This window comes from Rutidosis leptorrhynchoides, chromosome 3 (genome assembly GCF_046630445.1).
Source record: "Rutidosis leptorrhynchoides isolate AG116_Rl617_1_P2 chromosome 3, CSIRO_AGI_Rlap_v1, whole genome shotgun sequence".
Lineage (NCBI taxonomy): Eukaryota > Viridiplantae > Streptophyta > Magnoliopsida > Asterales > Asteraceae > Rutidosis > Rutidosis leptorrhynchoides.
This window is the reverse complement of record NC_092335.1, coordinates 48,988,915-49,004,530: the sequence shown is the minus strand read 5'-3', so window position 1 is coordinate 49,004,530 and position 15,616 is coordinate 48,988,915. Positions and strand designations below refer to the sequence as shown.

Genomic DNA, 15,616 nt, shown 5'->3' with positions numbered 1-15,616 from the left:
TTGAGTTGGTTGGTTATTTGGACCTTGTTGGTTGTACGAGTTATTGTTTGGCCCATTTGGATTGTAAAGAATGTTTTGATTTCGATTGAAGTTTGGCCTTGGCGGTTGATAATTATTCTGATAATTATTTCCCGGCCTTTGGTTCATGTAGGAAACATTCTCACGTTGTTCCATCGTTTGTTCAATGTGATAATCTTTCGTTAAGTGCGGTCCACCGCATTGTTCACAACTGATTCGTATTGCGTGAATATCTTTAGTCATCTTTTCCATTCGTCTCTCGAAAGCATCAATTTTTGCGGAAACGGAATCAAAGTCATGGCTAGAATCGACTCTAGCTGCTTTAGATGAACGAAAAATATCTTTTTCTTGATGCCACTCATGTGAGTGGGAGGCCGTGTTATCAATAATTTTGTGAGCTTCGGTTGCGGTTTTCTTCATAATGGAACCACCAGCTTCTGTGTCGATGTCCTTTCGTGTAGCAACGTCGACACCTCGGTAGAATATTTGTACTATTTGATAAGTATCTAAACCGTGTTGAGGACATCCTCTCAACAATTTTTCGAATCTTGTCCACGCCTCATATAATGTTTCATTTGGCTTTTTCGCGAACGTAAAAATTTCTCCTTGAAGTCTCACGGCTTTAGATGCCGAAAAGAATCTTTAAAGAAATTTCTCAACTAAGACATCCCATGTGTCAATCGCTCCTTCAGGTAAAAATTCTAACCAATCTTTGGCTTCTCCCTTTAAAGTCCAGTGAAACAACATGAGATAGATCTGTTCATCCTCTACTTCTCTGATTTTGAATAGAGTACAAATCTTATTAAAGGTTCGAAGATGTTCATTTGGATCTTTTTTTGGTGTACGACTATATTGGCATTGATTAGTTACCATGTGTAGGATTTGTCCTTTGATTTCATAATCTGGTGCATTAACATCTGGCTTAATAATGGCGTGACCTTGGCACGTGCGTGTGGCTCTCATTCGGTCTTCCATACTTAGAGGTTCAGTTACTTCCATAATTGAATTTGTTGAATACAAATCACTGGAGGATTCTGATTTAACGGTTTGTGGTTCAGGAGGAATGATTAGTGGTTCTGGATCTTGGAATTGTCCTTGAATATCCTTCGGGTTTTCAATTTTGAAGTCGGGTTCAAAAAATAGATTATCGGGATTTTGAGTTGGAGTACTTGTTTGACTAGATGATGATTCTAAAGAAAAATCAACGGCGATAATATTGGCTAGATGTCTTGATCGAGTTACAGGTGGTGAACGTATGAAAGGTGGTGAACGTTTTGCTCGGTGCATTCACTGAATATCCTATTAGTTATAAAAATAAAAATTATATAAGTTATTAAATTAATAGACTTTTCTACTTTTGCTCACGTTTCGAATAGCCAAAAGATGCAGCAGGGAGCCAGGATCCTTTAAGTCGGAAAATCTACAACTCAGCCACTAACAAATCTAACTATTACTACGAAGCAGAAAATTTGGATGTCTATCAATTTATCCGCTTAAAATAATTTTTCGTCAAAATTTAAAGAAAATAAAAAAAATTCTATATCCTAAAAACTAGAGCGTAGAAATGAGAAAGAAAAAGAATGCGTCGAAAAATGTCGAAAAATAAAAAGTCGAAAAATAATATAAAGTAAAGCGTCGAAACTTAAAAGATCTAAAAACTAAAAATTAAAAAGTTGCGCCTAAAGGTATTAAAGCTTTAAAGGAATTGTATATTCAAAATGGCAATTACTTAAAAGGCACTAAAATCTATTAAATACTAAAGCGAAAAACGGTGTCGTAAATTTCTAAAGCGGCTAAATCTTAATTCTAAAGAAAAAGCACTTAAGGGATTTTACGGCAAAACCTAAAAACTAGAAATACTACGGCAAAATACTAAGCTTAAAAATATATATTACGAACGATAATTATAAAGACTACGTACTAAATAATAAAAAGATACAAATTATAAAAATAAAATTAAAAGTTATAAAAATGCAATTTTATAAAAATATTTTTTTATATTATTTATATAAAAGTATTAATCTAAATATTTAATAATAATATTAAAACTTAATAATACATACAAATTATAATTAAACTAAAGATATAAATATATTAATTAAATTAAGAACCCTAATTAGATTAAATAATTATAATTATAATAAAAACCCTAGTGTAATTAATGAGTTTAAGGATTCTGGCGTGTCAGTGTACCTCATGCGGTCGCATGAGGTTTAAGCTTCTGGATCATGCAGTCGCATGGGAAGGAAGTCCAGATCAGTTTTGGGCTTCGAACAGGTTCGGCCCGTTTAATAATTTTATTAATTATTTTGATTTCAAACCATTTTTTTTTAATTTAAATTTTATAAAATAATAGATAGCTAAATTTTATAAAATAAAAATAAACTTGTATTCTAAAAACTTAAAATAAAAATACTTTTATAAACAAAATCTTAAAAATATAACTATTTTTTTATATTTATTTATTTATTTATTTTTTATTTTTAACACTTATTATAAATATAAAATATTTTTACGAAATAAGAAATAATATATTTTTACAAAAATATAGCGTTTTTCACCGAGTCCCCGGCAGCGGCGCCAAAAACTTGTTGCGTGCAGCGGAGGGGTACGAAATACTATTATTTTTATTACGAAATACGATACAATTTACATAAGTTATTTATTTATTTATATAGATGGGATATACCTAAATCTTGCTACAACACTTATAGGCAGTGTACCTAATCGTAGAGTAGTGTAGTTTTTAGTAAGTCCGGTTCGTTCCACAGGGAGCTAGCTGAGTTTAACGCTATATTTTTAACAACTATATTTATATAAAATATATACAATTATATATAGTAATATTATTATAAAGGGGGGGGGGGTTTACCGTTTAATGACCGGTTTGTCAATTTTAAATAAAGCGTAAAGATAAATGACGCTAATATAAATGACAGAATTTAAATTGCGATAAAGTAAATTGCAGTAATTAAAATGACAGTAAATAAAGGTAAGATGAAATATGAAATAAAAGTATTATGCTTATTTAAACTTCCGTAATCATGATGTTTGACGTTTTGATTTTAATTTATTATCCTGGGTTAATTATCCTTTGTCCTGGTTTATTTGATACCTATCTGGTTTTTGTCCATAATAGTCCATCGGTCATAATTATAAAATGCTCGTCAAATTAACCTTATTCCCGAAGTCAAATATTCCAACTAATTAGGGATTCGAACTGTAACAAGGTTTTAATGCTTTGTTAATAATTACACCAGGTTATCGACTGCGTGTAATCCAAGATTTTAATACTTTGTTAACAGTTACACCAATTATCCTTGTATGTAATCCACCCCTGTTTTAATTAGTCCATGATACATTAATTTATTCACTTGGCCATAATGAATAATCAATTACCCAATCCAATTGATTAATTAAATGATTGTAAACGATGTCGTATAAACGTCACTAAATAGGACATTCGTAATCATTTTAATAATTATTAGATTAACTAATTTGAAGATAGGTTCGACAGGTTCCAATGTGTTGTCGCTCAATTAGATAATACCCCCCATCTATTTATAGTCATAGTCCAATGTTCACAAGTGTCGGTCTTTTGTCCAAACCCGAATTATGGTACAAAATCCAGTAACCCCATCTTAATATTTAGCCCAAAATCACAATTACTTCGGCTCAAATAAGCATAATAATAACTTAGTTATGAGACATTAATTTAAAAAGGAAGAACATAGCTTACAGTGGTGATTAATCGCGTAGCGTTACACGGACAGAGTTCCGTCTTACAAAACCTTAAAACATTTCTTACATTAACCCAATTATTATTAAACTTAATTTAAACTTTATATTATAAATATAAATATATATAATTCTTTACAGAGGAAGAAAGAAAATTGAGGTGTACATAATTCGCTGAAAATGTCGCCTTTTATAGCACTTGGCCAGGTTTTGACCTCCATGCGATCGCATGGATTTTGTGCCTTCTGGCCATGCGATCGCATGACCCTCTGATCCAGCTCATATGCTTTTGTTTTCTAGTTTGCCGACATTTTATTTAAATATATATATAATATATATATATTTTATATTAATTATATATATACTATATTATATTCTTGTGCATAGTTGACTTGTAATATTAGGTCCGTTGACTCGCGCATTGATGCTCGGTTCATGTCTCGGTTCCGGATTTTCGAACGTCCTTTCGTACGTGGAGATATCTTGTACTTTGCGTTTCGCGGCTCGTACTCTTGTCATTTTTAGACGTTTCTTATCAATAAATGGAACCACTTGAATTATATCTTGTACATTTGAGCTTTTTGGTCATTTGCGTCTTCAAATCGTCGTTTTCTTCTTTTGTCTTCGCACTTATTTATTTAAACGAATATTACATAAAAATATAACAATTGCAACTAAATGCTTTACATATTGGAACGATATTGATACTAAATATATGTTCATTTAGAGTACTATCAGCTTCACTGCCCCTTATTTCACGCTACTCTTGTTTATTGTGACAATGTCAGTGCAGTTTATATGTCTGGTAACCCAGTTCAACATCAGAGAACCAAACACATTGAGATTGATATTCACTTCGTACGTGACCTTGTCGCGAAAGGCCATGTTCGGGTTCTTCATGTCCCTTCCCGCTACCAGTACGCCGATATCTTCACCAAAGGGCTACCCTCTGCACTTTTTGATGAGTTTCGCAACAGTTTGAACATCCGCACTACTCCCGCTCCAACTGCGGGGGGATGTTAGCCGATTGTATCCTTGTAGCTGTAGCCCAACTATTTATTATTATGTTTTGTATTGTAATCCCACATTTTATAAGGGCCCAACTTCTTGTAGCTTCCATTAGGTTTGGCTATCTATTTATGTTCTGGGATTATCGTGTATCAAGCAATCAATGAAATTACAAATCACAATTATCATCACAGCTCATCGTGTATCTCATCTAACAGATTATAGTTAGTTATTATTTTTATCATTTCAGCCCTTGTGGCCAAAATAGTCTACCGATGGATGGTATATTGTGTTATAGGTTTAACATAACTTCATTAATGAATAAACAAAGCCTTCTACAGGCTACAAGAGATACAGAAAGCTAGCAAACTAGTCCTAGATACAAGGAGTCGATAATATCTACATTATACAAATTACAGTTACATTAGCTAACTATTAGGACTCTTTATGTTTAGCTTTATCCTTATCATGCCCCCTCAAGACGGACGACCGGGAAGTAAGACCGATCTTGGACATGAGATAATGCAGTGTAGCACAAGATAACAGCTTGGTGAGCGCATCAGCAAGCTGATCAGTAGTCGAGACGTGTGTAACCCGTATAGTTCCTTGTTGAACTTGTTCTCGAATGAAGTGATATGCCAGAGCTAAGTGTTTCATACGAGAATGAAAAATCGGATTGGCACTGAGCTGCGTGGCACCCAAATTATCACAGTAGATGACAGGTTTAGTGGATGACAAAATACCCATTTCACTAAGAAGATTGGATAACCATAATACCTCAGCAGTAGCAGCTGCAACCGTTTTATATTCAGCCTCTGTAGATGGTTGAGAAACAAATCGTTGCTTTTTGGATACCCAGCTGACCGGATTGCGGCCTAAAAACACCACATGACCCATAGTAGACCGATAATCGTCTTTGTTACCTCCCCAATCAGTGTCAGAAAATGCATGCAAGGCGAGCGAAGAATGACGATGCAATATAACCTCTATCTAGGGAAACAACAAGATACCGAAGTAGTCGTTTTAATGCCGCCCAGTGAGCACTTCGAGGGGCATGCATAAATTGGGACAATCGGTTGACAGTAAATGCAACATCAGGACGAGTTAGAGTCAAATAATGCAAACTACCAACTAGTGTACGATACTACGTAGGGTTGTCAATTAAAGTACCGGAGTTTAGATGGAGAACACACGAGGTAGACATTGGTGTAACTGCTTTAGCATAAGTCATGTTGGCATGCTCAAGCAAATCAAGAATATATGTTTGCTGACTGAGGAACAGGCCGTGGGTAGAGGGGATAACCTCCACACTTAGAAAATACGATAAAGAGCCAAGATCCTTGAGCATAAACTTAACGGATAAACTCTGAATAAAGTCATCACGAGTACGTGTATCCAGACTTGTAAGTACAATATCATCCACGTAAACAATAAGGTCAATGGGAGTTGGACCGATAAGGTTGATAAAAAGGGACGCATCAGATATCGAGCATGTAAAACCATAAGCCTGCAAAAAAAGTAGTTAACTCATTGTACCATGTACGAGGTGCCTGCTTCAAACCATAGATAGCTTTCTTGAGTTTGCACACACGCGTAGGGAATTTTAAGTCAGGAAATTTCGGTGGTTGGCACATATATACATCTTCATGAAGAGTGCCATTCAGAAACACGTTATTGATGTCGAGCTGTCGAAGAGTCCAGTTGCGTGTTACAGTAAGACAGAGAAGCATGCAAATAGTAGCAGGTTTAACAACAGGGCTGAAGGTTTCAGTATAGTCAATACTCGGACGTTGTTGAAAACCTTTGGCAACAAGACGTGCTTGATAGCTTTCGATGGACCCATCCGATTTGTACTTTATACGAAACACCCATTTACACTTTACTAAATTTTGCGAGGCAGATGAAGGCACTAGATCCCAAGTACCGAGATGGTGGAGGGCTGTTAACTCGTCATCATAGCTTGACGTCATTTCAGATCAGTAATAGCTTGGCGAGCAGAGATAGGTACACAAGGACGAGTTTGAATAGTCATTTGATTAAGATACCTGGTGTTAGGTTTGTAGATGTTATTACGAGAATGAGTAGTGACAGAAGGTGTAGCCGGAGTGGAAGTGGCGACATTTTTAGGGGGCAGTGGCAATGGTTGTGATGATGGTAAGTGCTGATCAGGAGGAGGTGATGGCGGTGTCGATGGTGGTTGATGAAATGCCCCGTCATAATCCATCTGGACGAAGTCATCAACATTTGATCCCAGAGCGATGATCGACTCCAAGTAATGTCCTTAAAAATGAGCAAATGTACAGCGGAAGATTTCTTTCATACCTGAGAATAAACATGCTTTCAAGTGTCAACCAAAAGGTTGGTGAGTTCATAAGTTTATCATAAAACAATAAAATTCATCATTTTGATTGACCACAAGATTTAAATGCTGCATGGTACAAATGGGCCCGAATCCTATACCCACCTGTAATGTACATGCTATATCTTTTAAATACAGTACACCTTTCTTGTGTATGAAATCATCTTTCATAAATCTTAGTAACCGTACACATATCTTGTGCACAAAAATAACATACACATAACCTGTGTATAAAATTATTCTCTCTATACATAACATTCACTTTAATTGGTGGCAATTATCATGTCCACATAATTTAATGGTGGCAATTATCATGTCCACATAATTCAATGGTGGCAATTATCATGTCCACATAATTCAATGGTAGCAATTATCATGTCTACATAATTCAATAAGAATCCGCAGAACTTCTGTCTACATAATAATTCATTCGAGTGTTTTGCTTGTGTCTATCTCGTCAAACATTTATAAAAGCATTTCATATATTCGCAGTTCAAAAGCATTTATTAAAGCAGTTGTAAAAACATCGCATGTGTTCTCAGTCCCAAAAATATAAAGAGTAAAAGGGAATCAAATGAACTCACGCTTATAAATATTGTAAAACAATTATTAAAACAGTGCATGTATTCTCAGCCCAAAAATGTAATGAGTAAAAGGGAGCAAATGAACTCACATTACTGTATTTTGTAGTAAAAATACATATGACGACATTGAACAAGTATAGGGTTGGCCTCGGATTCACGAACCTATATCAAGTATATATATTAACACACATAATTAACATGTAATAATAATCAAACTAGTTTATATATATTACCTATTTAATTTGTTATATATTTGTTATTTCAAAGGTTATATATATATATTTAGTTTGTATATTAATATTTATACATATAGTTATACTAATACATATATATCTATATACTTATATTGTTAAATCAAAATTTGTAATATGTAAATATTTATGTAAATAATGTTATTATGTTTGTTAGTAATAATAATACTGTAATAATAATGATAATATTAATAATAATAATAATGATATTAAGAATGATAATATTTAAAATGATAATTTTAGTAAAGATACTTTGTTAATAATAATTTGATAAATGTTAATTTTTTTTTTGATAATACTAATACTAATGTTAATAATAATAATAAAAATAATAGAAAAGCTACCTTTAACAGTTTTCACAAAAAGATGCCCCAGACAGGGCTCGAATCCAAAACCTCTGGTTAAACACCAAACCCTTAACCATCCTCCTGCCTATACATTTCTGTTTTAGTACTGAATAAAAATCCATATAAGCCTCATCACCTAATCTGATTTTCTTATATCCTTATTTCTCATACTCATAATCATAATCATAATTATATTCATAAATCATAATCATCATCTTTCTCGTTACATCATCATGTACACCACTCTAATAATTAAGATCACGCATCATCATCCTAACATATTATCATTTCTAAGATATATATATATATATATATATATATATATATATATATATATATATATATATTACAATATATTAGATATCATATATATATTTATATATAGATTCAATTCTCATAATTAATTAATGATCCTATTTTATTATTTTACATTTTTAGCTCAAGTGATTAAATTACATTTTATTAATTTAAAATATTATCTATATGCACTTATATATACATATATATATATATTTACATATATATATATATATATATATATATATATATATATATATATATATATATATATATATATATATATATATATATATATATATATATATATATATATATATATATATATATATATATATATATATATATATTTATGTTTGTTACTTACACACAACTGTTCGTGAATCGTCGAGGATGGTCAAAGGTTTAATCGTATCCATGTAAACAGTTCAAAGATTAAATGTATACCTTAACACAGTTCCAAGTTTTTGAGACTTCAACATTACAGACTTTGCTTATCATGTCAAAATCATAATAAAATGAAGTTTAAATTTGGTCGAAAATTTCTGGGTCGTCACAGTTGAGTAGGCTCGGGAGGGGTAGGGATAACAGGTACTTCAATGGAACACCATTGATCAGAGGTAGGAAAGGTATTATTAGTAGATGTGTGGGTGAGAGAGTAGTAAGGGAATTCATTTTCTACAAACCGAACATGTCGAGAGGTATAGATCTTTTGAGAGATCGGGTCAAAACAGTGATAAGCACTCTGAGAAGAGGAGTAACCAACAAAGATACACGGAAGAGATCGAGCATCGAGTTTGTAGATAACATAGACAACAAAAACTACGTAGTTTAAGGTAGTAATGTGGGGAACCGAATAGTGATTGATAAGGGGATTTATTTGAAAGAATGGGTGTAGGTAATCGGTTAATGAGGTATGTGGCGGTGGTAAATGCTGGTCAACTTAGCATGTGTTAAAAGTGATAAACTCGTCTCGATAATATGGCGATGTCTTCACTCCGCTAAACCATTATGTTCATGAGTGTGAGGCAGAGACATAAGATGAGTTATACCATTTGCATATAAGAACTCGGCAAGAGTAATGTATTTTCCACCATTGTCGGAGAATAGTGTTTTGATGAAGTGTTTAAAGTATTTTTCAACGAGCGCTTTAAATCTAATGAAAACTTGTTTGGTGTTTGATTTTTTCTTTAATGGATAGAACCATACATATCGAGTGAAATGATCAACAAAAATAAGATAGTATTTATGCCTGTCGAATGAGTAAACATGTGAGGTCCACGCATCAGAATAAATAAGTTCAAATGGAGATTACGAAGTTAAACTATTAGTATGAAAAGGAAGCTTATGACTTTTATTAATAGAGCAAGCATTACAATTGAAATATGAATTGCTAGAAACTGAAATAGATAACGACGCTGAAGAGACCCGTCCTAATCCATAAAGACGAATACAATAAGATATGATTACATCACGAGGTATTTGACATCTATATGATACATTTTACAAACATTGCATTCGTTTTTAAAGACAAACTTTCATTATATCAAAAGTTGACAAGCATGCATACCATTTCATAATATCCAACCTATAAATTATATAATTCAATTTCGGATCACCGTTTATTTTAAAATTCATTAAGTTTGAATTTAACTTGCTTAATATCAATCAGAACATCAAACGAGTATTACAATCATTTAATATTTATTTTTAATATACTTCATTTATATATATAGATATATTTTAAATAATAATTATTATAATATCCTATTTTTTTATTTTATATAATTAATTTTAATGACAACAACACATAATACTTCAAATTATATGTCAAATTATTATCAATATATATATATATATATATATATATATATATATATATATATATATATATATATACACACACACACACACACACACTTTTATTTACAATCAGTTGTTCGTGAATCGCCAAGGATAGTCGAAGGTCAAATGAATATATGAATCAGTTCAAAATTTTTGAGACTAAACCTATCAGACTTTGCTTATCGTGTCCGAAACATATAAAGATTAAGTTTAAATTCGGTCAGAAATTTTCGGGTTGTCACAGACGCAAGAATAGACTTAAAAACTTCTAAAGCAGGATGTCCTAAGCGATGATGCCAATCATGTGCAGAGGCCCGGACAGTAGAGTATGCATAAATAGTGGAAACCATTGAAGTAATGGGATAGGTGCCATGATGGGGTTTACCCGAGATGAGTGGGGTTCCTGTTAATCGATCCTTTACAAGATAAAAATCAGAGGCAAAGGTGATTAGTAAATCGTTATCAAGATAGAATTGCCCGTAAAGTTTGGAGTGGACCGATTAGCTGCTGGAGTTCGCGATTGTAGACCTGGTTGAGAAACTGAACGAGCACCTGGACGAGTGAAAGTGGTATTTGCAGTAACCGGTAGCGTGGTCAAGGTAGGTTTCGAGAGAATAGAGAGCTCTCGTTTGAGTAATTTTTCATGAAGTTCTGAGAACGAGATCTCTTTGTCCCGAGCATTAACGGCATCGATGATGCCTTGATACGAATCATCAAGTCCTTCGAGTACTCGATCAGTGATGTCTTTAGGACTTATTGTTGACCCGAGCATTGCAAGCTGATCAGTACACATTTTAATAACATTCATATATTCCGTGATCGATTGTGGCCCTTTGGTGATAGATTTCAAGAGAAGTTTGAGTTGCTTGATATGACCCCTGGAGGCACTTGCAAACGTTTTAGCTAGGGTGAAACGACCCATCCAAATCCACCTGGACGAATACATCACATCTGGTCCCATTGCGAGGTACTGACCTCTATATGATACGTTTTACAAACATTGCATTCATTTTAAAAGACATCTCATTTCAAAATAACCAAATGATATAAGTTTTCCAATAATATGAATGACTAATCTGCCATTGACTTAATAAACGTCTTTTTGAACTCGACGACTTGAATGCAACATCTTTTGAAATATGCCATGAATGACTCTAAGTAATATTTTTAAAATGAGCAAATGCACAGCGGAAGATTTCTTTAATACCTGAGAATAAACATGTTTAAAAGTGTCAACCAAAAGGTTGGTGAGTTCATAAGTTTATCATAAGCAATAAAATTCAGTAATTTTGATAGACGACAAGATTTAAATACAGTACACCTATCTCGTGTACGAAACCATTTTTCATATATGCTTGGCAGAGTAGGTTCGTATCCTTTTCTCCCCCGTAGGTTATCTCGCGATTTTTAATACCGTACACATATCTCGTGTACAAAATATCATACACATAACGTGTGTATAAAAATCATTCTCTCTATATATATAACCTTGCTTGGTAACTGACTTAACCTTATATAGCGCATCATGAATATCCCCAAAATAAACAGAACTTTCAGTCTGTAATATACAAGTATCGTCTGTATATATATAAACCTCGAAGTACTAAAGCATTCGTAACCCGGATGGGGCTGGTCAGTACCCATAGATCTACCTTTAGGATTCGCGTCAATTACGGGCCATTTCCCTAATTCTTAGGTTACCAAGCTATAATAACCAGTGGCGATATTCGATATAATAACCTACAGAACTCGTATGTATAATAATTCATTAGAGGAATGTTTTGCCTGTGTCTATCGCGTCAAATATTTATAAAAGCATTTCATGTATTCTCAGTCCCAAAAATATATATTGTAAAAGTATTGAAAAAGGGATCATATGAAACTCACGAGACGATATCTTGTAGTAAAAATATGCATACAACAGTACTGAACAATGCAGGGTTGGCCTCGGATTCACGAACCTATATCATTTATATATATATTAACACATATAATTGTAATCGAACAAATTATATATATATATATATATATATATATATATATATATATATATTAGTGATATCATTTTTATATTAATAACTTATATGTTTCATTAATAAATTAATTAAATATATTCATTATATATATATAAATATTAATATTGTTATGTTATATGTATTAAGTATAGTTTTATATAACTAATAGTTATTTGATAAAAATATTAATAATAATGAATAAAAAGTTGTATTATTTAATAATAATAATAATATAATAATGATAATAATAATATTAGTAATTCATTAAATTGTAATTTAATTGTAATTTTAATCATTTTCATAATAATATTTGTATCTACAATCTTTATATTTGTAATCATAATAATAATAATAATGTTATTATTAATAATAATGATAATAAAAGTCATGTTAATGATAATAATAATAATAATAATAATAAATAATAATAATAATAATAATCATAATAATAATAATAATAATAATAATAATAATAATAATAATAATAATAATAATAATAATGATGATGATGATGATGATGATGATGATGATGATGATGATGATAATACTACTAATAATAATAATAATGATAATAATAGTATTAATAATTCTAATAATGATAATAATAATAATAATAGCTATGACTATAATAATAATAATTTCACTAATAATAATAATACTTATAACAATAATGATAATGATAATAATAATACTATTAATAATAATAATAAAATGATAATTTTAATAAGAATAATACTTTTAGTAGTAGTAGTAGTAGTAATAATAATAATAATAATAATAATAATAATAATAATAATAATAAGATAATAATAATAAATAAATAAATAACTACCTCAAATAAGTAGACCTTTTAAAAAAAAGAATGCCTCAGCCCAGTTCGAACCCGGGACCTGTCGTTCACTGACTACACCCATAAACCATTCCTCCAATTTTGTTTTTCTGTTATATCTCCTAACCCAAATATATTTAACCCGTTCGTTTATGTTTCTATTCATCTTCTTCTACAATAATTTAATCGACATAAGTGAAATCAACCATAATAACATCATACGTCACGTACCATTATCATAATCATATCATCATTATTTATCATGATCATCATGATTATAAAATCATAATTCGCGTATCATTATCTCCCTTCATAAACATAATCATAATCATAATCATAATCTAATCATCTATATCATCATCTTAAACTAATCCAACATCATCATCTAAATCATCGACTCCATCATCGTCCATTTGTTAGATTGAACGAGAACCTAGAAAAAGAAACGATTAATCAAGCAGTAGCAGGCCTGGGTGGTTTTTGAGGTGTAGATTGGATCCGGAAAGTAACCGTAGTTCAACGAGTAGGGTTTTTGGGTCACGTCCGAAGTAATATACAAAAGGAGAGCATTAGATATTAGAATACTTCTAATGGCCCAAGTTTTACTTGTTAGTTTAAGGAGTTAACGGGCTTAAGTTCTTACTTGACTATGGCCCAAACTGTAGTGACCCGCACTTTTCCATGATTATATATTAATTGAAAACTATATTTGCATGATTAAATATTTCCAACATGTTAAGCAATCAAACTTGTTAAGACTTGATTAATTAAAATAGGTTTCATATAGACAATTGACCACCAAAGTTGACCGGTGATTCACGAACGTTAATATTTGTAAAAACTATATGATGACATATATATGGATATATATATATATATATATATAGTTAACATGATATTATGATAAGTAAATATATCATTAAGTATATTAACAATGAACTACATATGTAAAAATAAGACTACTAACTTAAGGATTTCGAAACGAGGCATATATGTAACGATTATCGTTGTAACGACATTTAATTGTATATATATATATATATATATATATATATATATATATATATATCATATTAAGATATATTAATACATCATAATATCATGATAATGTAATAATTTAACATCTCATTTGATATAATAAACAATGGGTTAACAACACTTAACATGATCGTTAACCTAAAGGCTTCAAAACAACACTTACATGTAACAACTAACGATGACTTAACGACTCAGTTAAAATGTATATACATCTAGTGTTTTAATATGTATTTATACAATTTTGAAAGACTTCAAGACACTTATCAAAGTACTTCTACTTAACAAAAATGCTTACAATTACATCCTCATTCACTTTCATTAACAATTCTACTCGTATGCACCCGTATTCATACTCGTACAATACCCAGCTTCTAAATGTATTGACTATTGGTATATACACTTCAATGATCAACTCTTAGAAGCCCCTGTGAGTCACCTAACACATGTGAGAACCATCATTTGGAAACTAGCATGAAATATCTCATAAAATTACAAAAATATTAGTAATCATTCATGACTTATTTACAAGTAAACAAAATTACACATCCTTTATATCTAATCCATATACCAACGACCAAAAACACCTACAAACACTTTCATTCTTCAATTTTATTCATCTAATTGATCTCTCTCAAGTTCTATATTCAAGTTTTAAGTGTTCTTCATAAATTCTATAAGTTCTAGTTTCATAAAATCAAGAATACTTCCAAGTTTGCTAGCTTACTTCCAATCTTGTAAAGTGATCATCCAACCTCAAGAAATCTTTCTTATTTACAGTAAGATATCTTTCTAATATAAGGTAATACTCATATCCAAACTTTGATTCAATTTCTATAACTTTAACAATCTTATTTCGAGTGGAAATCTTACTTGAACTTGTTTTCGTGTCATGATTTTGCTTCAAGAACTTTCAAGCCATCCAAGGATCCTTTGAAGCTAGATCTATTTTTCTCATTTCCAGTAGGTTTATCCACAAAACCCGAGGTAGTAATGATGTTCATAATATCATTTGATTCTTATATATAAAACTACCTTATTAGAAGGTTTAGACTTGAAATCACTAGAACATAGTTTAGTTAATTCTAAACTTGTTCGCAAACAAAAGTTAATCCTTCTAAATTGACTTTTAAAATCAACTAAACACATGTTCTATATCTATATGATATGCTAACTTAATGATTTAAAACTAGAAAACACGAAAAACACCGTAAAATTGGATATACGCCGTCGTAGTAACACCGCGGGCTGTTTTGGGTTAGTTAATTAAAAGCTATGATAAACTTTGAT

The 15,616-nt window shown here is 31.3% G+C and overlaps 1 non-coding gene across 1 annotated transcript; it reads left to right on the top strand.

Annotated features, from left to right (window-relative positions):
• Positions 1 to 526: 526 nt before the first annotated feature.
• On the top strand, positions 527 to 633 carry LOC139903332 (small nucleolar RNA R71). Its single transcript, XR_011778158.1, has one exon. It is a non-coding gene; the product is annotated as a small nucleolar RNA R71 (small nucleolar RNA).
• The last annotated feature ends 14,983 nt before the right edge of the window (positions 634 to 15,616 follow it).